The sequence below is a fragment of the Ursus maritimus genome, unplaced genomic scaffold (genome assembly GCF_017311325.1).
Source record: "Ursus maritimus isolate PB19 unplaced genomic scaffold, ASM1731132v1 scaffold_11, whole genome shotgun sequence".
Lineage (NCBI taxonomy): Eukaryota > Metazoa > Chordata > Mammalia > Carnivora > Ursidae > Ursus > Ursus maritimus.
In genome coordinates this window covers 55,113,639-55,139,830 of record NW_024423453.1, presented here as the reverse complement: position 1 = coordinate 55,139,830, position 26,192 = coordinate 55,113,639, and the positions used below count along the sequence as shown (strand labels likewise).

The following is a 26,192-nucleotide window of genomic DNA, read 5'->3' as shown; positions in this document are numbered from 1 at the left end:
TATTTAGAAGACCACACTGATTGATTATGGAAGACAAAAGGAGGGCTATAATTTAGGAGGTGGCTGCTGAGGTCCAGGGAAGAGATGATGACTTGGATCAGGGTTGAGCAGTGGAGTTTTAGATTTGGAGGTTATGACCTTAAGCCTTGCTGATGGAGTGGATCATGGAGGAGGGACAGCCTGAGTCCTAGGCTTTGGTTAAACATCCAGGTAAGATGGTGGTGCAACTTACTGAGACTGTACGAGGAAGGGATTGGGAAGTGGATGGCAACTCAAGTGTTCTTTTTGGACAAATTGAGTTTGAGAGGGCTATTAGACACCCGTATCTTCTAAAAGGATTCCAGAACCCAGGACAAATTAAATGTACACCGTCCCCTTTGTACTTTTCTATCACTACAGAAAAGTGGTTAAGTTCCTGAGCTTTGAAGGGAAACAGACCTGAATCTATACCCCAGTTTTCCTATTAAATATGCCGGGGCGCCTGGGTGGCTCAGATGGTTAAGCGTCTGCCTTCGGCTCAGGTCATTATCTCCAGGTCCTGGGTTGGAGCCCCATATGGACAGGCTTCCAGCTCAGCGGGGAGTCTGCTTCTCCCTCTGCCCCACGCCAAGCTTGTGCTCTGTCTCTCTGTCTCTCTTTCTCCCAAATGAATAAATCAAATCTTTTTAAAAAAATCAAACATGATTGGATAATCAACTTTTTTGAGTCTCGGTTTTCATATCTGGCAAATATCTACCTCATGGGGTTGCCGTGAAGATTAAATTAGCATTTCACTGTGTTCGTGAAATGCTTAGTGGAATGCTTGGATCATAGCAAGTGTTCAACAGTGATACCCCAAACTGGTGATTATAATCACGGCGATGATGAACTGGCTAAAGGGACAAACGCAGTGGGGGACTTCATGAGCAAGTAGAGAGAGACTTGTGTGCACCCCACTGCGATTGGTACCAGGATGGACAGGAAGTGTATTTGGCAGTAAGCAGGGACTTTTCCTTCATGCTCTAAGTTTCTCTTATTTCAGTCCTCAGGAGGACCACACTGATTCCCCCTACTTACCATGCTCTATGTATAATGTATTCTCTGGTCATGAATAAAATATTTCTTTTTGTATACAAGATTTTAAGAAGTTTTACTAAAATATACTTAACAAGAACCATACCATTTTAACCATATGTAAGTGTATAGTTCAGTGGCATTATGCGCACTCAAATGGTTGTGCAGCCATCACCAGTGTCTGTCTCCAGAGCTCATTTCATCTTCCCAGGCTGAACTCTAGCCATTTAGTAGTAACTCCCCATTCCTGCCTCCCCCAGCCCTCCTGCAACCATAAAATATTTTGCATTTCTATGAATTGACTACTCTAGGTACCTCATATCAATGGAATCTCACAGTATTTGTCCTTTTGTGACTGGCTTATTTTACTTCGCATCAGATCTTCCAGGTCCATCCATGTTGTAGCACGTGTCAGAATTTCCTTTTTTTATGACCAAACAATATTCCATTGTGTGTATATAGCCCATTATGTGTATTCATTCATTTTTCAGTGGACACTTGGGTTACTTCCACCTCTTGGTTATTGTGAGTAATGCTCTTATGAATATGGGTGTATTACATAGCAGGTTTTACGAGGCAGTATAAATATTCAGTTACTTATTAATTCATTTGCTCATTTTCTCCCTCGCCATTTCCTGAATGCTTACTGAGGCTGGCATTGATGATGCTTCTAAATGAAAGTGCTCTAACTCAGTTGTTTGCAGTATTCTCAAGAGGCAATAGAATTATTCAGAACATTAATTTATCTCCACGTTTAAAAACTGCAGAGGAAACTTTAAGATCTTTTGGTTTGGCAATCCCCTCAGCAAGCAATTTTTGAAGATTGATATTGTGCATGGCATGAAATTTGCCTCAAAGAATCTTGCATTCTGCACCACAAAACCAGAAAACGAAGTAAAAGGAAAAAAAGACAGCAGTGGTGATACACAGAAGGAGAAATGAGAGAGAAATGGCAAAGATGGGAAGGGTGGATAGGATGAAGTGCAGAGTCAATTCATGGCCCAAAAGGTTTAAAGATCTCTATGCTTCTTTCTTCGAATAAGAATCCTGCGATCATTTTCAAAGAATGGGGTCAAAGAAATAAGCTCCAGAGAATAAAAAATGAAGATTACAAAACTGAGTCAGGCATAAAGCCTAACTGAGGCATTTGTTTAATGTGTCACAAGGCATACATTTATATTCACCTCTTTGTTATCCCTAAAATGTGATTTGAGAAGAAATGTGGATAAGAGAAAACGCTTCTAATTTTAGGTATGTTGGAGAGTAAGAACTGATCAATATTCAGGAATTAACGGAGAGTGTCAATCCAGGACAAAAAAATGAATGTGAACAGCTGTGTTCCACAATCTGACCTCAGGACATTGGATCTTTAGTATTTCCATAATATGACTGTAAAAAATATGTCCCTCTAGCCTTATTTGCTTTCCTTAATGGATAATGCTTCTGGCTTGGATCTTTGTGTGGAAAAAAGGATCTTTTGTCTCATAAAATGTTACAGATGCTGCTATGGTAACACGCTTTAATTTTATTCCTATCTCAGAAGATAAACATGGAAAAACGCAATTGGCAATTTAATCTAATATTTAGCATTAGCTGTAGGTCCACAGAGCATTTTGGTTTTTGTTTTTAAGGAACATTGGCACTTTTGTTAACCTGCTGTACTCAATTAAGCAGAATCCTAAAGCCCTGTCTAAAAGGTATTACCCTGCCAACTCAAAAATACCATGTGGCCAAGTTTCAAAACCCACAAGGGAAAGAAAGCATGCTGCCTCTATGACAAAATTCTTAGGTGGCCAGAATGAGTTTGCGTTTGTGGGAAGTTTCTTCTGGACTAAAAACAAAAACCAAACATCTCAGCATTTACAAAGATAGTATCAATTTCGTTGAAATAAAACTCATCAGTTGTATAGAGAGACAATTATTGCATTTTTTTCCTACTAGGAAACCCTGCGACATGCTGCATTAAAACCTTTAACATTAAAGCAAGTTGTTTACTTTGCACTCAGTAAATAACCAAGGTATTGCACCCTGAGGAGGTAATTTGAAGCCCCGATTCCCTGCTGAGGTCTAACAATATACATTTACACAGGAGGTAGAAGCTTCCATGCTTGCCAGTGTCATAAAAACAAAGCAAAAAGCTAAAGTAGAAGGAAAGACACAGGAAACATGGTCAATACTACACCGTATGGACTTAAATCCGGTGACGTTTCCTTTAGGATTGCAAAAAACCAGCTCCCAGCTGTGTTTTTTAAAAGCTCATCTCTGCAGTGACTCTCACTTCATAATTGCTATTAATTTTTCTCTTCTGTAATATAAAGGCTTGGCAGCAGAAGAGTTAATGAAGGGTGTGGTCAACTTACACAAAATTTCAATTACAAAGCCAGGGAGATCAAGTCTGATCCTGATTCACCACGTGGCACTCTAACCTGCTAACCTGCTCCAGAGTACGTACTGTGCCTGGTTCATTCATTAAGTGATTAGAAAACATGCAGTCTGCTTAATTTCAGTTATTCTAGATCTTTCTAGAATAATAAAAATCATCATTCTTATTGATTCATACACTAACATTTAGTTGTATCCATAATGAATATACTAACACTACAATACTGTTCAGATACCACAACACACAGGTTACTAGTAATTAAACTGAAGTGCCTACCTAAGTTGTTCTTGAAGCAAACTTCAGCACTCTGTAATATTTTCCCTTCATAAAAGTCCCCAAGTATTTACAGTCTGGAGATGAGATCATACTCTTGAAACGGTAAAGATTAAATGAGAGGAGAACGAGAGTGAAAGAGAGGTTGTTCACACTAACACTACTTGTATTGAAAAGATTCGACGGCACTGTCTTGGTTCTTATTGGTCACTCAGCGGCCTGGAACAATATTTGCCCAGTTGCTATGTAGAGAGGGGCGGCTGCCAATTCACTTCACTAATAAAGCCTGAACCTGGCCTTTGCAGATAAGAGTGGTTATTGTTTGAGTTAATGCGTTTGCTGATAAGATGCTCACCAATGAAGGTAAAAGAGATTATTTTTCTTTGTGGCAAACTGCAGAACTATTACAGACATTTCTCTGCTACTCTCCAATTCTAACAGCTGTTGCAAAAAGTAAACCAGCAGCAAAGATGATTTATGTGTTTTGTTTTTTAAATTAGACTTTCCCCTTTCAGGAATGTACATCTAAAAAGATCACATTTAAATATGTTCTTTAAAAGGACACTATACCTGAAATATATGAGAAAAACTCACCACTCCAACTCTAAGAACCCATTAAAATATAATTAAAGCATTCCATGGTGCCTTAGTGTGTGTGTGTATAATTTATATTATATATATATATACACACATATATAATAACAATTATTTTTTTTTAGTGGAAGTTTACATTAGGGAAATTTTCCCAAATTTCAGGTGAAGCAGTTTGGATTTGACTGATATGCACACACACCCCCCATCACTGAACTGTGAGCATACATAATTCACACATACGTACGCCAGTTTGAACAGCACAGGACTAAGGTAAAACATGTGCCAATTTAGGCAGGATTTAGATAAAAACTCCAAGGCAGAGGATTTTCTTTTTGTATTTAAAGAAATACCCTAATATTTTTCAATATATATTGAGTGTGAGTGCATTTTTTGTGAGATTGTGTAAAGACTATTTAGACTCCGAATTTAACTTCATGTAACGAACGGAGGTTCATGAGAACAAGCGTATTAGATATGCCTTTAAGAAATAATTTTTAGCAATGATTTTAGTGTGCCAAATACTAAGAGAAAAATGGAATAAATAATTTATCTTAGCAGGTCAGACGTTTGGGGCACCTGGCGGGCTCAGCTGGTAGAGCATGCCACTCTCGATCTCAGGGTTGTGAGTTCAAGCTCCACGTTGCGGGGAGCGATTACTTAAAAAAAAAAAAAAGAAAAAAAAAAAACCTTAAAAAACAAAACAAAAACAAACAAGATGTTTTCTAGTGCTCTGTTGTAGAATTTCTCAAGAATATTATCAACTATGATGTAAATTCTCTATGTCCCTCTAATTTGCTCTTTATCATTAGTTAAGTAAAGCACAATGGATTTTTTTGCTATATATTTGCTTATTATTAATAGAAATAAAAACTAATAAAATAATAGATTCATAATAACAGATTAACACAATTTTTCTTATCTTTTTTTTAAAGATTTTATTTATTTATTTGACAGAGAGAGAGACAGCCAGCGAGAGAGAACACAAGCAGGGGGAGTGGGAGAGGAAGAAGCAGGCTCCCAGCGGAGCAGGGAGCCCGATGCAGGGCTCGATCCCAGGACCCTGGGATCACACCCTGGGCTGAAGGCAGACGCTTAACGACTGAGCCACCCAGGCACCCCAACAAAATTTTTCATAGAACCAGAAGGGACCATGGTACTTTAAATTCTGCACTACAATACTGAGGAATTTCAATTTGCATCTTGAGTATTTTTCAAAATGAAAATGAAAAATTTAGATAACTGAAAATAACCTCAATGGACAACTGAACAGGTTTCTGGCATCTAAAAAAATGGTTTCTTGAACTCAACATATGAAGATCATGTGATACTCCTAAAATTCAGCTAGAGATGGTCTCCAGGGACAGCTGACAAGGCAAGTGACAGGATATGCTCATAGCTAGAAAGTGTGTTGCAGAATATGGTTCCCGTTGTTTTTCTGAGTTGCCTCCCCAGTGAAGACAAGAGGTTTCGAAGGAACAATCTTGTGAATCCCTGGGCCAAGTGCATTTGCTGGTCTCTGCTGGGCCAGGCTAATCCATAGGGTCTCTATGTGGAGACCCTTCATTTTGTGTCCATGAAAAACATATACACAAATGATCCCAATGTTTATATTAGTATATAGATTTCTTTTACTTAGCACTTTACTGCAATAACTGGTGAAGACTAAAGCTAGAAGGCGAGACTGAGATTGATGATCCTCATGCCGCTGTGGGAAGAACCATGCTAGGAAGGAGTATGTTTATGAAACAGAGCATGTTTATATTTTCATAGACTCATAAATCAATACAATTTCTAAAACATTCATACTTAGAATTAGTAATTATAAGTAAGAGCCTTCTTTATAGAAACAAATAATTGTATTCTTTATAGTAAGGTCTAAATCTAGAGAAGAGTGTGAGCTGAAGTTGGTGTCTCTAAAAATATATTACTTTTTTAGTAACCTACACTCTAGCACTCCCAGAGAAAATTTTCTGTTGGATGATGGCCAAAGAGATTAGCTAAACGCTAAGAGACCATATCCTTTCTCTTACATTATCTCTGATCTATTTCACACTATTATAATCAAAATACTCCCTTTGTGTCCAGAATTTGGTCACAGGACAGGTCAAAAGTTCTATGGGTATTTTGAGGAAGAAGAAAAAAAAGCACTATACAACAAAAAGCACACTAATTCTGCGACAGACACCAGCATTATTTGGCTAGATTTAGAAGACAAAATTTTCTCAAGGCTCTAAAGTTTCATGGAGCATAAAAAACATATAAAGAGGAATCCGCTTTTTCAATTATGGCAGCTTTTCCTTTCAATTTAAAACAGGTTCTCTTCTATGAGCTTTTTTTTTTTTTCCCATAAGGTGGGCTGAGGGTGACAAGGTCAATATATATTATTCAATAACAAATAAGAAATGATGTGAAACAACAGCATCTTGCCTCTAGGAAAGGTCTTTTCAGAGCATAAATCTGATCATGAGCTTTTTTCTTGAGGCCCTCATGGTTTTCCCTTGCCCTCCAGATGACCTTTGAACTGGACATTCTATCTCTCCCAGTCTTATCCTATCCTCCTCTCTGGAGCTCACCCTGCTTCAGTCAAGTTGGAGTGGTTTTGGATGAAAGAACATGTGGCATACCTCCTCACCTCCAGCTTTCACACCTATATTCTCTTGACCTGAAATATCTTCCTTCCCTGCTTTTTTCTTGACTTATCTCTAAGCTTCCCGAGGTCTCAGCTTGGGTGTATTTTCCCCTCGTTCTATATTGCCAAGGCACTCAGGTTTTCCTCTTTGTAGTACAGATCATGTGTGTAATTACTTTTGCACAAAGAAATTGGCTCTAAACATCCCCTTGCATATCCTCAGAGCCCACTACAATGCCTGCTAGTATATAGTAAACGATCAGTAAATATTTGTTTAATGACCATGAGTCTGAACAGGAATGGATGCTTATTTTGGTAGCATTGGTCAGGCAAGAAAGTGAAGGACTAAAGTTTTCTCAAGGGTAATATCATACTGACTTGAGGAAAATGCACGGCTTCTTATTGGGAGCCAAGAGGATGAAGGTGGATCTGCTTTTGATCCATCTGGAGATATATGACTTAATCTTAATCTGCAGTGATTTTCTCTAAAAACCTGAAGATACAGACCTAAAGTTAAAAATTACGTAAGTCCTCTTGGAATCTTAGGGAGATTAATTTTGTACATGGAGTACATATATCATTATCTAGGCTGCTGTTTTCATTTATTTCCATTTCTAGGGTCAGCCCCCAAAACTTTGAATTCCTCCATGGATTTCTGTCATTAATCTCAGTCATGAATTTTAATAGGCAAGGTATATTCCCTCCTTGGCCTTATATAGATAATATCTCGTTCTGTTTACCCATAATTTTAGATTATTTCATCTTTTCGAATAAGCTCTTGAAGAGCAGTGTGTTTCATTTGTATTTCTATCTGTGCCTAACACAGTGTTATTTTATAGAAATTCCTCAGGTTCTTGCTAAATAGACAAATGAATGAATAATAAGGAGTCACATTTGTCTAGAAAGAGTAGACCGAGGGAGAGTAGGTCACCTCACCTGGGACCTTGGTTATATTGGAATCTACAAAGCCTTATCTAATCTCACTTTAGTAGGAAACACTGGCTTTATTAACATTTGAACAAGAGATCTGGAAATGCTAATTCAGGTATCTCAGTAAACTTTGAGTGAATTCCCTGTGAGTCACATTTGAATGGTGTGAACTATGATAATGTCCTAGTAAAGGACAGCAAGGCTTAGAATGGAGCTTTCATCCTCCCCACTTTGGTGAAGCTGAGATAAGTTTTCTTTCATAGTGCTTCAGAACTGCTTCACAGTTCTTTTCCTTCCATGGAACACAGACTGAAGAGATGCCATAAGGGGAGCTGCCTAGTTCCTGGAAGATCTTAGTTTGTAATCCACATCACACTAGGAAATTTTTTTTTAATGTATTGTATCTAAAAATAGAGAACACTTCCACTTCCTCACAGGTACACGTCCCATTGTACACACATACAACAGTTTTCCTTGCTAAAATGTCACACCTTGAAATCTCCATTCTTTTAAAAGATACATGTATTAAAATTACTAACATAAAGAAAAGCTGAGGGGGAAAATTAATAGTTTTATATGTAATACTTTGGGGGTTTCTCAATATGCTCAGTTACATTGAGATTTGGCTTTAATCCTTGAGATGGTTGGTGGAAGAATAATTTCATGATGCCTCAGATTTTTTCTCTGCACCCCATAAATGCTAGAGACCCTCAAATCTCTAAGTTCATTTTCTAGCAGATCAGATTCATGGGTGCTATGACTTGAAATGCCTTTATGTGCCACCTCCCAATCCTTTATTTCTGGCTTTATCCTTTCCACTGAGCTCCAGATTCTTATGTCCAACCGCTCTAAGATTACTGGTCAGAAAACTGATCTGTAGCTCTGATTTAACATGTCTGAAGCAGAAACCTTGATGCCAACTCTCTTCTTGGTCACTCACCTGTGATACCTGCCCACCCACCAGTTGTTCCCATTTCAGTTAGTAGACCCACTCTCCACTCAATTGTGCAGGTCCTAAATTCGCTTTTATTCTTTCATCTGTCAATCAACATGCCAGAAAGTTCTTCCAGCTGTACCTCCAAAAATATATTGTAAATTCCACATCTGTTCACCACCTCATGGCTACAACAAGCCATTCTATTTTCCTGTTGAACTCACTCATCCCTCTTTCTTCACAAATTCTCCTATATATAGCCCATACACAGGGTATAGAGCCACAGGCATCTTCTGTAAGCAAAACTCAGATCACTTTCTTTCTTAGAATCATCTAATGGCTTCCTGTTGGAATTAAGAGTCCCACTCCTTTTCCATGACTTAGGGCCCCACATGGTTTGGTTCACCCCATGCTCTAGCGCCACTGGCCTTTCCACTCTTCAAACATGCCCCACTCATTCCCACCTCAGGACCTTTCTCCACTGGCTTCCTCCTCCATAAAGCTTCCCTCTGCTAAATTGTTCTCAGGGAGATCTCTCTTGACCACACCGTCTAAAGCAACCCTGCATCCCTTGTTACTCTCCCGTGTACATCTTTATCTTCCTCAAGCACTTAACATTTACACTTACATATTTTAAATGATATCATTTACATATTTATTTATTTGCTACCTTCTTCCTCTTGCCAGAGCATAATCTCCCCGAAGGCAAGAACTTAACCCATCTTGTTAATAACAATATTCCCAGTGCCTAGAATGTGAACTTATTCCTAAACCTCCTTTAATAACGAACGGATGAATCTCAGACATTACTTGTGTCCTCTGTGCCTCTGTTTCCTACTTTAAGTATTGTAAATTTTAGAAATAATGTATATAAATCATCTAGTATAGTGCCAGGAACATAAAAGACCCTGAACAGATTTTGGTGACTGTAATAAGAGTGTTTTTCCCATAATACTTAGCGCATACTGGGAGGTAAGTTGGTAGGTGAAAAAGACACTTGGATGGTGGTTCAACATCCACAAATCAATCAGTGGGATACACCAATAATAAAAGAAAGGACAAGAACCATATGATCCTCTCAATAGATGCAGAAAAAGCGTTTGACAAAATACAGAATCCTTTCTTGATATAAACTCTCTGCAGTGTAGGGCTAGAAGGAACATACCTCAGTATCATAAAAGTCAAATACAAAAACACACAGCAAATATCATCCTCAATGGGGAAAAACTGAGAGCTTTTCCCCTAAGGTCAGGAACACATCAGGGATGTTCACTCTCACCACTGTTGTTCAACATAGTACTAGAAGTCCTGGTCTCAGCAATCAGACAACAAAAAGAAATAAAAGGCATCTGAATTAGCAAAGAAGAAGTCAAACACTCACTCTTTGCAGAAGACATGATACTCTATGTAGAAAACCCAAAAGACTCTACCCCCAAATTGCTAGAACTGACACAGGAATTCCGCAAAGTCACAGGATATAAAATCAACACACAGAAGTCAGTTGCATTTCTATACACTAACAATAAGGCAGAAGAAAGATAAACCAAGGAATCAATTCCATTTACAATTATACCAAAACCCATAAGATACCTAGGAATAAACCTAACCAAAGAGGTAAAGGGTCTATACTCCTAAAATTCTAGAACACTTTTGAAAGAAATTGAGGAAGACACAAAGAAATGGAAAAACGTTCCATGCTCATGGATTGGAAGAACAAATATTGTTAAAATGTCTATGCTACCCAATCTACACATTCAATGCAATCCCTATCAAAATACCACCGGCATTTTTCACAGAGCTGGAACAAACAAACCTAAAATTTGCATGGAATCACAAAAGACCCTGAATGGTCAAAGGAGTGTTGAACAAGAAAACCAAAGCTGGAGGCATCACAATCCCGAACTTCAAGCTCTATTACAAAGCTATAATCATCAAGACAGCATGGTACTGGCACAAAAACAGACACATAGATCAATGGAACAGTATAGAAAACCCAGAAGTGGACCCTCAACTCTGTGGTCAACTAATCTTCGACAAAGCAGGAAAGAATATTCAGTGGAAAAAAAGACAGTCTCTTCAACGATTTGGGTTGGGAAAATTGGACAGCCACATGCAGAAGAATGAAACTGGAACACTTTCTTCCACCATACACAAAAATAAACTCAAAATGGGTGAAAGACCTAACTGTGAGACAGGAATCCATCAAAATCCTAGAGGAGAACACAGGCAGCACCCTCTCCTGACCTTGGCTGCAGCAACTTCTTGCTAGACATGTCTTCAAAGGCAAGAGAAACAAAAGACAAAAAAAGGAACTTTTGGGACTTCATCAAGATAAAAAGCTTTTGCACAGCAAAAGAAACAGTTGAAAAAACTAAAGGGCAACCTATGGAATGGGAGAAGATATTTGCAAATGTCTTATCAGATAAAGGGCTGGTATCTAAGATCTATAAAAAACTTCTCAAACTCAACACCCAAAAACAAAAAATCCAGTCAGGAAATGTGCAGAAGACATGAACAGACATTTCTCCAAAGATGACATACAGATGGCCAACAGATATACAAAAAAATCTTCAACATCACTCTGTACTAGGAAAATACAAATGAAAATCACAATGAGATACCTAACCTCACACTAGTCAGAATGGCTAAAATTAACATGACAAGAAACAACAAATGTTGGCAAGGAGGGGGAGAAAGGGGAACCCTCTTACACCGTTGGTGGGAATGCAAACTGGTGCAGCCACTCTGGAAAACAGTATGGAGGTTCCTCAAAAAATTAAAAATAGAGCTACCCTATGACCCAGCAATTGCACTACTCAGTATTTATCCAAAGGATACAAACATAGTGACTTGAAGGGGCACCTGCACCCCAGTGTTTATAGCAGTAATGTCCACAACAGCCAAACTATGGAAAGAGCCCAGATGTCCATCAACAGATGAACAGATAAAGAAGATGGGATATGTACACACACACAAGTGTGCGTGTGCACGCACAATGGAATATTACTCAGCCATCAAAAAGAATGAAATCTTGCCATTTGCAAAGATATGGATGGAACTAGAGGGTATTACGCTAAGTGAAATAAGTCAGTCAGAGAAAGACAAATACCATATGACTTCACTCATCACGTGGAATTTAAGAAACAAAACTGATGAACGTAGGGGAAGGGAAGGAACAAGTAAGATGGAAACAGAGAGGAAGACAAACAATAAGAGACTCTTAACTATAGGAAACAAACTGAGGGTTGCTGGAGGGGAGTTGGGTGAGAGGATGGGGCAACTGGGTGATAGGCATTAACAAGGGCACTTGATGGAACGAGCACTGGGTATTATATGCAACTGATAAATCTCTAAATTCTACCTCTGAAACTAATAATACTTTATATGTTAATTAAATTGAATTTAAATTATAAAAAAATTTAAAAAGGTACTTGGAGTTATAAGGATTAGGTTTAAATTCCTATTTATTGTCTATGTGATCTTTGAGCCGATTTGTTAACTTTTCCAAGTCTCATGCTCTTCATCTGTAAAATAATAACCTAGTTGTAATGAGGATAAGTGCTTAGGCAGCACCTATAAAGGTGGTTCATAAATTGTAAAGAGTTAAGTAAAGACATGCAATTTAAATATTATTATGGGGAAATGTCTATAGATCAATGGAAGGAAGGAGTTGTGGTAGTCCTTATTCTTTCCAATGACATTTCTCCTGAAATAGTTAAGTGTATCTATGTTGAATCTCAAAACTGAATCCATTTCTGATGAACTAGTCCATACAAAAACCAATGGATGGAATCTTGTCTAATTCAAATAAAGGGAAACTTTGGTAATCCCCTTTAAGGGGCTGGAAAAATAATAAAAGTTTGAGTAATCTGTGAGTTGGAAGCGTGAATGAAGGGTTTGAATAAGTTAAGAAAAAGCTTATGAATGTGTTTTGAACTTCCTTTTTCTAACTTGAAAAAGATTCTTGAAATCTGTTATTTGCTTATCAGCCCATAATAGGTGGTCTGCTTATTTATGAGTATCCAGCACCTGTCTGTGGCAACTTGTGGGAAAACTTCAGTATTTCCTGGAAGTGATTTGGGCTTTGCTGGCTCATCCTCGACTATATCCAGGGAGGCCTAGGGCACACAGGATTCTGAAGGACAGGTTGCACAGCAGCGCCTGCATGGGTCTCACTCTCATCTTCTTGGCTCCTGGACGGAAGAGCAAGTACCTGAAATACTTGCTGCTAGGTGGTAGATGTGTTTTCCTACTTTTCTGCTGATGGTGCTTCCTCTGTCATTGCAGGTGACTCTGCTTTCCAAAGCAAATGAAATCTTAAGTGTCTTAGTCAGTTTGGGCTGCTGTTAAGTTACTCTATGCTCAGTAACTTATAAACACATTTATTTCTTACAGTTCCAGAAGCAGGAAGTCCAAGATCAGGGTGCCAGTGTGGTCAGGTTCTGGTGAAAGCCTTCTTCCATGTTGCAGACTGCAGATTTCTTGCTGTGTCTTCACATGGCAGAAGGGCAAGTGATCTCTCCGGGGTCTCTTTTACAAGGGCACTAAATCCCATTCACGAGGGCTCTACCCTTACGACCTAATCACTTCCTAAAGGCCCCGCCTTTTAACACTGTCACCTTGGGCATTAGGTTTTTAGCATCTGAATTTTGGGGGAACACAGATGTTGAGACCATAGCATTCTGTATGCATCAGAGTTCTCCCGGAGAAACAAACCAAAAGGATAGTAGTTATGTAAGAGGAGAGTTAATGGATTGGCTGATTCTAGACCACATTGGTGAGAGCAGATCTTCTTTACTCAGTCTCCTGATTGAAATGCTAGTCTCTTCTGGCAACACCTTCAGGAGACACAGCCAAAAACAAAGTTTTACCAGCTATCTGGGGGTCCCTTAGCCAGTCAAGCTGACACAATTAATCATCATAATATCCAACAGCCTAGTTATGCTAGAATATTTTTGTGTGTATATATACTTTTCTCAATAAAATAAAATCTTTGTCTATTTCTAGATGGATATCCAAATGGTAAATCAGCTTTCTATGGAAATGTATTGAAGGGTTAAAGTTCCATTAGGATAGTTTGGGTCTACCTTCTGCAATGCTAATATGCCTGGTGCTTCACAAAGTACCTGGCACTTACTAGGAGCTCAATAACTGGTGATTGAATGCATGTCTAAATGGTTTAATGAGCTGCTTTCTCTGATCCCCTGATGCCTTGATCACAGAAACAGGTACTTGGGGACAGACACTACTTAGGGAGGTACTATGAATCCTTTAACTCATTTTAGTATGATTTAATTCATTTGATTAGGAAGAATAGTTTCTTTCCTGATAATTGCACTCTTTGTCTTCCAGTTCAAGTAAAACCTTTTAGAGAAAGTTTCAAAAGAAATCTGTCTGTTTCAAATTATGTGTGAACCTGATACTAGAAACTGCTGAGTAGTTTCAGATTACACTGTCAACACTGTGTAGAGTTCTAGTGCTTTCTACTGTCTGCCTGCTTTCCAGCTGCAGTTTTACTGGATGAGAAGGACTTCATTCTTAAAGGATTATGTAAGGTGATGGGTGTCATTGTGGAGAGCAAGTGAATGGCTTTATAGAAGGAGGGGGAAAGTGTTTAGAGGTCAGGTATTTCTCTTAGGATACCTAACAAAGCAAGCTACAAACCTAGTGATTGGTCTTAGGAAGGAACATTACACTCCTCCATATTCCATTTGACCCTGTATTTTGAGGACAACTTTTATATGTGAAATGTATGCTGAAGTTTATAAAAGATGCTATTTAAGTTTTATATGAACTCAAATACAATTTTAATAAGTGTCAGATAAAATTCACTGGTTTATAGATCACTTTCTTCAAGACACTTACTCGTTCTCTACAAGCAGCTCTTCTATTACCATTGCAGTAATGTTCCCTTGTTAGAAACATGCATATTTAAACATGCTATCTTAAAATATTTCAGCTATGTTTGAAATTTGATATAATTCTGTTTTCCAATGATCAAAACCCAGTGTCAAGATAGGGCCATCGTTTACCCAGTTGGAAAGCAAATGGTTTTTGCGTCATTTATCAGAAGGGTTGGGTCAAAATCCCATGCTCCATTCCCTTAATGACCCTTCTTTTCAGCAAAACTCTCCTGAACATCTCCATTTTCTTGTAATATTGGTACGGTATGGGCTGGTTAACTTGTCAAACTAATTGGAGTTTTAGAGATTAAAAATTCAGTATGAAAAGAACCATAAGGCAGATACTCTATGGGCAAATAGAAAGTGCTGTGAAAAACTTGTTAGAGCTAAACATCCAGGGTTCCTTTTGTCCTTGACTGCATTCTTCCGGAGAAAATATTTCTGCATTTGTTGTCAAAGTCATCTGCGATTGAGAGTGAGTTAAAGGCGGAATTTCTGGCATCATGTCGGAACTTTAAGGAGCTATTTTAGTGTAAATCAGTCACTCAGAGAGTCCTTCCACTCTAACCTAGTCCTGTAGTAACCTCTTAGCCAGTGCTTTCAATGGTGATGTGGAAAGTTACATCACAACGTGAACCTTGTCATTTTATAAACACAGAAAGGAGGCACACCTAGGTCATGTTTTACAATAAATGGCAGATCATTATTGCTTCCTTTGCTATTTCCTTTGTAACGCTGATTATGATGAACTTCTGGCACTGTGACAATAAATGCCATTCCAAAGAAATTCCATGTTCACTTATGTAATAGGATGTCAGAATGGGGCTCTTCCGCCTCTGCCTCAACTGAAGCACAAATGTGGTAGATATCAGATACCCATGTGTATACGAGATAAGCCCACATATGTAAACATTTTATTTAAAATAAATTTATAATAATAAATATATTTAAATTTATGCATCACATTTAAATAAACATAAATATTCATTTATTTAAATTATTATTTAAAATAATTAAGAACTAGTTTCTTTTTTAAAAAAAGATTTCATTTATTTATTGAGAGAGAGTGAGAAGGAGAGAGCACAAGCAAGGAGAGGGGCAGAGGGAGAAGGAGAAGCAGGCTCCCCACTGAGCAGAGAGCCCAATGTGGGACTCTATCCCAGGACCCTGGGATCATGATCTGAGCTAAAGGCAGATGCTTAACTGACTGAGCCACCCAGGTGCCCCAAGAACTAGTTTCAAGACTTTTAGGCCCTTCAGGTAATAAAGGACATAAACAGTGGTCAGGGTTTGGAGAGAGAAAAGACTGGTGAAGAGATCCATTTAAAGAGGGCTGTTGCCAGATGTGTCCCCCTCACAGGAGGGTGCTACCTCGAAACCACGAGTCTAGTGATGGGAGAGAGTGCCACCTCTAGAACTCTGAAATGTCTCCTTACATTGGGGATACACAGAGGATTCCTGACTTGTGCCTGAGGAAGATGAACTATACTGTGGACGGGGGCCTATTGTGTCCTAGAAAATTTTATGGAGAGAGGAGGTCCAAATTTCTGTGTACGGAGGAGGCAGGGCAGAGCTGCTAATGTCCTCACTCCCAGTCTGTGGGCCTAGGGATGCAGGGTGTGTGCATGTGGGACACATAGAATGGCGCTGCAGTAGGTCCTGCTTCTGCCTGGAGGGGTGAGAGGAAACCTCATCAGAAAGGGGCTGGAGATGAAGAACTGGTTTGCAGGGGATAAGGAAGGAGTCACATATGGCTACTGGGCATGAGACTGCATCTGCCTGGCTGTTGAACCTGGAGGAGAGAGGCTCAGCAGAAAAACTCACACAACTCCCCTTATAGCCATCTATAGGTCCGGGGAGAGCAAAGCCACCCAGCCAAGTAAGAACTATCCTGTCCCCTCACCACTCCTGCCTTTCCCACTTCTGCCCTGGTGGGAAGTATGATCTGCAGGAGGGAAGATGTGAACAGGGAAAGATTAAAGAGCAGGTGGGAGTCTCCCTCCCCACTGCCTGTTTATGGCCTGGACTAGGTTCTAAATGGGGGAGGGGAGATGATGTCACACTGTGTCAAGCTCAGAGGTTTGATAATTACATCAGGTTAGGTCTTCTTATTACCAATAGCAACTGTGCTTGTGACTTTAAGCAAATAGAAAGGGTCTTACCTAAGAGTGGACAGTGTTTTGGAGTTTTCATCCAGGGACACGGGAAGATTAGATCAGTACAATGGAATAATTTAAAGGGACAGTGTAAGAGAAGAATAAATTGTGATATGTTTACGTCCTATGTTGTGTTAGTTCAACATATTGGTTGTGTCTAGAATGAATATGGATATAATTGAATGGTTATGGTTTCAAAGTTAGCACGCACATAGAGAAACATAAAAGAGAGTTCACTAAGATTCTGTTTGGAATGGACTCAGATCTACTGAAATATTATCAGACCCATGGAACACTTTGGGGCAACATATATTAAACAAACAGCAAGTGCAACTGTGAGTTGAGAGCCCATTGAATATTGATGCTTCCTAGGGAGGGTGGTTGCAGAAACTCCTGCCCTGATGGCTCTGACCTGTGAGTGGTAGATGCCTGTGGAATAGACCAGGGCAGTAAATTCTAGGCAGGAGGGGCTCATTTCTCTAGATTTTACACCTTAGTCACAAGACTATGGAGCACCCTATACTTTAGGAGCAAGGGTACCTCAAGCTTTTTTTTTTTTTTTTTTTAAAGATTTTATGTATTTGACAGAGAAAGAGACAGTGAGAGAGGGGACACAAGCAGATGGAGAGGGAGAAGCAGGCTTCCCGCTGAGTGGGGAGCCTGACGTGGGGCTTGATCCCAGGACCCTGGGATCATGACCTGAGTCAAAGACAGATGCTTAACGACTGAGCCACCCAGGCGCCCCAAGAGTGCCTCAAGCTTTGAAACTTTTTTTCACACCTTTTTCTCCAGCATAAATTTCTGTACTTTTTTATTTTCTCAGTCTTTTTTTTTTCAGCTTCTTTGAATTAGGATGTGAAGACTGATATTAGCAGTGACGTTCCTCTTAGATATGACTTACATGACAGGGTACAGGTTTCAGGCTTGTGTTGGGGTGGTGGTGGATATTTTTAGTTTTTTAAATTCAGGCTACCAAGAGATTAATTTGCACACATTGAAAGCATTCTGCTGTGCTCTGCTCACTCTCATTCAGGAATTTTAGTTTCAGAAAGCCCACTTTTAAGAAATGGAAAATATATGTACATAGAGGAGGGAAAGTAATTCACCTTCTTAGAAATTCCCTGTTTTGAGAAGTATTAATAATACGAACTACCATCTATAAGCACGTAATATGTGTTAGGAACTGTGCTAAGAGGTTTTAAGCATTTTCTCTCTGACCTGATCTTTAAGGTTGTTCTGGCTACATTTTACAAAAGAGGAAATGGAGGTTTAAGAAGGTTAAACCACGTGTCCTCAGTCACAGGACTTGTTTGCATCCGAGCCTGGAATTGATCCTGTCTTTTTGACTGGATTCCCAGCTCTTAACAGCTATGTTATACAGAGCTAAGCTTTTGAATAAATTATTAATAAGGTGTCAAGACAGGCCATGATGTTGAATACATAGATGGATAATGAGGGATTAAATCAACTGCCTTGGAATGAACTGTGTTTTGTTTCCAAATCTGTTATGCTTGGCAGGAGCACCAGAAATGGAACAGCTGCCGACTTACTCTTGTGGTGATCGACCTCACCCCCTGGTTTAATTGTATAACAGAAAGCAGAGAAAGAGATGATTGATCTGCTAATATCAAATTCTTCCTTCCAATACTCATACCAGACATCTAAAAAAATTTTGAACACAGCCTTGTGGCTGATCTGGAAGAAACCCAGAGAGCAGCAAAATTTCGCAGCAAGTAGAGTCAACAGAAGGCTGGTTGCAATGCACCGGCCCAAATAAAGTGGCTCCAAACCCAGCAGGAGATCCCTGTGTCCACTAGGCAGACCGTGGTATCTTCCCCTACACTGTTAGGGAAAGGCTGCACAGCAGTGAGGGGTTTTCTCAGGCCTCAGACCTCTGCAGGGGTGTCAGTCTCCTTAGTTTATGTGTTCCATTCCCTATGCTCCATTCCTAACTGGCACTCACATGTCTTCACATAGCAATTAGTGCAGGTATTTAGAACTTACCAACAAGTTCAATTCATTGGGAAAAAATATGGGTGAAATCCTTAATAATGGTAGATCTAGATTTTCTCCCTTATCTTTTGTACCTCATTAGAAGACTGGACCCTAGTAAAATAAACTAAATATTTTTATACTTTTTTCTCATGATAAATGTATCTTATTGCATATAATTAAAAAATATAAAAACCTATGCAGAGGCGTGCCTGGCTGGCTCAGTCGGTAGAGCATGTGACTCCTGAACTCAGGGTCAGTGAGTTCCAGCCCCACATTAGGTGTAAAGCTTGCTTAAAAACAAACAAACAAGCAAGCAAACAAACAAAACACATATGCAGAAAAATCACTGAAAATCATGCTACCTAGGGGCAAACATTATTTTCATTTTGATGTATATTCTTCCAGTTGTTACTGTTTATGTTTTACTTAATAGAAATCATACTGCATAAAAGGGAGATGGATTGATATTTGTCCTTTAAATCACACTGAAGCTCTTGATATAACCTAAACGCTGATTATTTATTTTGAGAAGCTCAAGGATTAAATTCTGGAACTTTCTGGAATCAAGATATTATTAAAAAGATACAAAAGCAAAATACAAAAAAAAAAAAATCTCCTTACATATAAAATATTGAGGACTCTCAAGTTGCTACCTGGTACAAATCTTTTAAAAAATTAAATTAAGGGCTTACTTACCCTTAAAGATTTCAATCTATTTCTACACCTCTCCCCCACCTCCCAACAAAGGTAGAAAATGTTTTGCAACAGAGATGTAATAATAGATCATCAAGTCTGTATTATGATTTGTTAAATGATAATGGTTACTTTTATTTTATTTTAAAGATTATTTATTTATTTATTTGACAGGAGAGAGAGAGCACAAGCAGGGGGAGTGACAGGCAGAGGGAGAAGCAGACTTCTTGCTGAGCAGACACCCCAATGTGTGGCTTCCCCATTGCAGGACCCTGGGATCATGAACTGAGCCGAAGGCTTAATGTTTAACAGACTGAGCCACCCAGGCACCCCTGGTTACCTTTATTTTTAAAAATTCTAAAGATATCTCATAGGTAACACTCATTACTATGAGGCCATGAATGTCTGTGCTGACAATGGAGCAGAGACACAGAGGTCTTTAAGTCTTTTGCTATGGCTTTATAGTATAGATTTCTCCACATGGAGTTGGGAATAAGGTCTTTATTCAGTGTTGGTGGATTTTCCCATTAATTGTTACTGACCTGAAGAAGAAGAGACACTGAATAAGGTACTGGAGAACGTGAGAAGTGAGCCAGCTTTCCTTGCCAATCAGGAGTTACAAGAAGCAACATTTTCTTAATGTAGAGAAGAAAGTCACAAAAATAAAGCAAAGAACAAGGCATGACCTAATAACGGGTTTTCAAGTATCAGATATCTTATGAAGGGTAAGGGACTTAATGTTACCCATCCCTATAAAATGGAGCTGATGGGCTTCTTCGGCAAGCTGAAGGGTTTCTTGCACTTAGCAAGGTTTTAATGACAGCACACTGTGTTCCAGGTACTGTGCTGAGCATAAGCTGTGTTTCCTGAGGACTCATATGTGGAGTCACGTGAAATGAATAGCTTTTAAAAATCACCACTGTCATAAATACCAAAGGGAGAAATACACTCAACAAAGATTCTTCCCAGAATTTAGGGTTGCCTGATTTCACAAATGAAAATACAGGGTGCCCTACCCTACCCAGAAGACCTCTCCATTGAATGATGGTGGGGGTGGGGGAGGAGGTGGAGGGGAGGGTGTTCGGGTAGACAGAAAAGCATATTCCAAGGCATCTAGCTAGGGAGGCAGTTTTGTGCATATAGAAATCTAAGTTAAATATAACGAGGAAAAAAACAACAACCACCCCGAGAAACAAAGCCAGGTGGAAAAAACTGGGTAAACATACCTAGTGATATATATTTTTTAAAGTATAGATTAAGAATCACCATACAGAAACTTAGTTTTATTCACCCTAGCCCTCTTTTCCTGACAGCAACACCAAGGGTTCTGTTGTGGGCAGACATAGTTACCTTTCTTTACTACCAGCCCAGACATAAAATAGTCTCTCAAGTAATCTGGTTTTCCTTAATCCCTTGATGACCAATATGTCACTTATTAGTTTATCTGAACATTTTACATTTTAATATTTTTAACTGTTGTGTTCACCTGCATTAATGACTCTCCTAAAGGCATCCCCTTCTTCTGGAATTAGTGCACTTCATTTGCCTGAGCTTTACCCACCTCTACCTTTTGTAGTTTTTTTTACAAGAGCCCTGGTGAGGCTTTCTCTTTCCAGACTGACTTGCCCTCCTCATAGTTCCTTCAAGTCCCTTCACAGATGTGGTCATTCCTTCTATCACATATGAGCACAGTAAAGGATAGACTCAATCTGGTTTCAGTTCCAAGCTCCTCACTCACTGTTTGGGTAAGCTTGGTGGCTTACCTGGTATCTCCTAGCCTCGGTTTTCCCATCTTTAGAAGGGACCAATGATACTAGAGACTTACCTCAGAGGATGTTGTGTGGCTTTAATAATTCCACACAAATGCAAGATTTTTAGCATGATTCCTAATACATATTAAATACCTAATGATTATTAGCTTTAAAATTTTCCCTTAAGATTTCCACAGCTTTCTTACTACAGATGGGTTGTGATTTTGTACTGGCTAGAATATTGTATGCCATTGGGTTTCCAAAGAGGAAAACTTAGCTAATAAACTGCCCAGATTTTTGCTGGCCCGTTAGTATTCAGAGCTCATGCACCTACTGGGTGGTTTGAGATAGCTCATAGGTTTAAGGGATTCATTGTTTTCAGGTATTAACCTTCCTTAAACGTGTAATCTTATACTCGTCCATATTTATATCTACCTGCCTCTGTTTTGCCGGCTCAAAAAAACCAAATAAACCAAACTTCTCACATCTTCCCCACTGGAAAAGAAAAGAAAACTCATGGGACCTTAATGTCAGCGGTAAATAGGAAATGTCACTGTGTACTTCCTCTTCCAAATCATTACTACAATATTAAATCCTATGTTTCTAGCACTGGTCATAAAAGCACTACTGGTTGATTCTACTTCATTTGTCCTTGGCTTCCTACCTTTAATCAGTTCACTATCTGTGGAAAGGCTGCTTGAAATCCATGATTCATGTTGCCTCTTTCTCAGCAAGTTACACAGTGTAGCCCACAACTGCCTGATCCAATTAAAAGAAAAGACAACAAGGCAATAAAAAAAAAAAAAAACAAAATTATTTTTATTCTGAACTGTTTTCAAAGGCCTTTGAAAGTCTTAATAAATTTATCTTTAGTCTTACTTTCATCCACATGCATATCTCCTTCCCACAAAGAGTAGGTAATAAATTAGTCATAGTTCCTATTTTTGAAATTTTACTGTATTTCTCTTAATAACTAATATACAAAGTACTCAAGAATTTTACTCCATGCACATAAAACATTGTGACTCCCGAGTTTGTAGTTATGAGGTATACTCATGGAATCCTTCTTAGGAATGAGGTCACATTGCCAGTTCTTACGCAGGTTAAAAAAAATGTGGTTAACAGCTTCCTAATTTTGGCCTTGAGTTTCTTTAAATTACTGAAGTGATGGGCAGAATATGTGAACAGGCAATTCACAAAAGAGAAGAATCAAAAGACCGATACAAATTTAAAATGTAATTAATATTCAAAGAATGAAAATAAAAATAGATTTGTGTTTTATCTGTCAAATAAATAGAGATTGAAAAAAAATAGATTATCCAATTCAGGCAAAAATGCAATGATTACACTTTCTCTTAATGCAATGGCTACACTTTCTCTTATTTAGGCCTGTGTAAGAACGAATAACCTTTTGGAAAACAATGTTTGCAATAGTTACAAAAATTTGTAATATGTTACAAAGACACAAATTACAGTGCATAGATAACTCCACACCTTTGTCACCGGACTTACAAAACGTAAACCTTCCTGAAGCATTAGGAACTTTGTAGGAGCTCCATACCAGTGTTGGCGAATGCTCCATTAATTTAAAATTGTACATTAGCACTAGTAGCAAGATATATAGTTAGAAACCATTTTTTCCCCCACAAAATAATGGTGGCATGTAAGTGTAATATTACAGTTCAATGAAAGAACATGAATTGGAAACAGAATATCCAACTGAAAAACAAAACTAAATTAATAATTGAAGAATTCATGACATGTGCCCTTAAGCTAACCAAATACTGACCTCTTCCTATAAACAAGAAAAATTTGTTTGCAGAGCAAAATTTGATTCTGAGAGCCCAGCGTGATTAGTAAAGTTACAAAAGAGCATATACCCCCACAGTGAATGATGAATGTAAACTCAGAAGTCCAAGTGAGTGTCTGACACAGAGAGACTCTTCTAGCAGCTCTGTAGAAACTCATAAATAATCTCTAGCCTCAAGTCCAGATTGGTTCTAGGGACTTACTGTGTTTTGTCATTTTGCCAAAGAAGCCAGTTTTGCTTCAGTTCCACATTTGCTTTTCCCTGTGAATCTTACAACGTTTTATTCTCTTTTATCCCAGAGGAACGTAGAACTACAGTAACTGAAATATTTGTAGGCTTTTGGGAGTTCAGATGACCTGGATATGGTAATTCTCCCCATTGGATGGTGTGATTGAAGTACTTAATGTTTTTCTTTGTTTTCATTTTCTATTCTGATGAAGATTTTGTAGTTTCATAGTGTCACACAAAGGAAAATCATCCTTTTAAAATTAGGATTAGCTCTGGGGACCTCTTCTTTCCCTTTTATCATCTAAACCCTTTCCCCAGTCCCTCTAGAATCCTAGGCCCTTATTCACCCTAGGCATTTGATACCAGAGAAATGGTACTGTGTTTTGAGAGAAACGAACTTGAATTTCAATCTCCAATGTTTTATATTTTCTGTGGCTAATGGATATGTTATTTAATTACTCACATTTATTTGATCTATTCATGAAATGATTACACAAGGATGTTGGGAGGAATAAATGTATGAAAGTGTTTTGTAAATAATATAATTCTACATAAACGGATTATTATCAGCATCATCAACTTCATTTAGGGGATAGAATTTCATTGTCTTTTGCCAAGCGCCACTATAAAATAAGATATTTAAAAATCTCTTAGTTTTCTGAGGGTTAGAGAGTTTTTTTAAAATTCCAAGTCTCATTTTTTTCCTTGAACGAATGGCCACAAATGTCTAATAGTTACCTTCTCTAAAATTGAATAACCATTTGCTGGATATCTCAGTTTTGCATCTCTCACCAGAATATTGGAATAAATTGTGGGATATATTTTTCCCTAGAAACAGGATACTCCCCTTTTTTTGGAAATAGTTGAGTGAAGTCTTAATAAGAGGGAGGGATTGCTTGGTCTGGGTTAAAAACATCAAGATTCTGTGGTACTAGATTTTTGAAAAATCCATAGGAACGAAGGGTGGAAAAGATCAATTAATCAAGTGGTTGATTTTAACAGTATGTTGCTTACCTAATTAACATTCTCATATCAAACAAGTGAGCATTTAAATATATATAAACTGTTAGTTCGAGCCTGTGTTTTGAGACTGTACAAACACTTACACAGACATCTGACTTAAAAAAAAATTGTTTTGAACACCCACCAGGATGAACATCTGTTTTCCATCGACTGCCCTTATGCTTTTGGTTTAGATGCTGTAACACTGACTTTTTTTTTAAAAAGAGGTGTGACATTGCAATTGCTTGACAATTTTAATTATTATAGTAATATCTTTGTGACAGAAGAAACTTCATGACTCAAGAAGCATACTACATGGCAGTTTAATTAAACAGATAGTAGGAAATACTCACATGATTTAAATCATCAGATGGGTGTTTTTTCAGGGATAGTTATTTTCTCAAACTTTAACAGTAACTTTAATTTTACTTACCACCTTCCCCCAAATTGTATTTAGTTAACTACAATAATAAAAATACTCCAGATAATAATTTTAAAGGACCTTTAAAAGAAACTAACATGTAAGACCGCGTTTTTTAATAATTTTATTATATCTTTGTTAGCTCACATCATAGGACTCACCTCCATAGAGCTTCCAACTTAAACTTTTGCTAGGGCTTTATCTCTTCTGCAGTGATTCTCAACTGGGACCTCACATTAGATTTCCCTGCTGATGCCCAGGCCCCACAGCAGGTCATTGCAATCAGAGCATCCAGGGGTGGGAATCCTGTATTAGTGTTTTATTTGCCTTTTCTGAGACTCGGCCCCAGGGAATCTCTTTAGATCAAACTGATCACTGGGTGGGAAGAACTTACTCTTCAAAAATCATCTCAAATGATTATTTATTTATTTATTTATTCATTTATTTATTTATTTATTGGTATACATAAAAAACAACAAAGAAGTGTACAGATAGTTTAGAATAAGATCTGCTGAGAGCATTTGAGTTTTTCCCTGTTTTTCTTTCTTTCTAAGTCTGAGGGAAATGATCCTTTTTCCCTTTTTTATCTGGTAAGAGCAGAGAAACAACCTTTTCCCTCTTTAAGTCAGAGCAATAATAGTAAACATTAGCTCTTCGTGGCTGAACTCTCTCCTCCCCTTTCATCTTTCGAATTTTTCTTTTTCTTTTCTTTTTTTTTAAGATTTCATCTATCTATTTGAGAGAGAGCGAGAGTGAGTACATGGGGGAGAGGGAGATGGAGAGAGAATCTGAAGCAGACTCTGCACCGAGCACAGAGCCCAACATGGGGTTCAATCCCACAACCGGGAGATCATGACCTGAGCTTAAACCAACAGTCAGACATTTAACCGGCTGAGCCACCCAGGTGCCCCCATCTTTTAGAATTTCTTATCATGGGTTTGAGCTAAGCACTTGCGTCTTGCTACTTTTTGCATGTCAAGCACCTGGCGCATTTGGTTTGGTATACAGTAGATACCTAAGAAGCAAATGCTGGATAATTGTGTGTATCAAGCATTCACCTGGAAGGAGATTTTTAAAAAATTTTTATTTATTTATTTTAAGCAATCTCTACACCCAACGTGGGGCTCGAACTCACGATCCCAAGATCAAGAGTCACATGCTCTTGTGACTGAGCCAGCCAGGCGCTGGAAAGGAGATATTTACAGGTATCCCAGAGGGCTCTAAATTCTTCCTAGCCTTTGACAGTGTTGTCTTCACAGAATACAGGGATGATAAACATGTTAAGAATACATACATTTACATGACAATTATTTTAATTGAAAAAGCTGATTTTGCAACTATGTGTGTATATTTTTATGCACACCCACACACATCACTTGATTTTCATAATAATCTGAGGCAAATTTGCCAGAGATTGGTTTTTCTATTTTACAAGTG

General features: G+C 38.4%; 1 protein-coding gene across 2 annotated transcripts in view; it reads right to left on the bottom strand.

Moving 5' to 3' along the window:
* The window catches only part of PALLD (palladin, cytoskeletal associated protein), a 370,015-nt gene that overhangs the window by 312,028 nt on the left and 31,795 nt on the right, over nt 1-26,192 (bottom strand). The gene's annotated exons all lie outside the window — the stretch shown is intronic.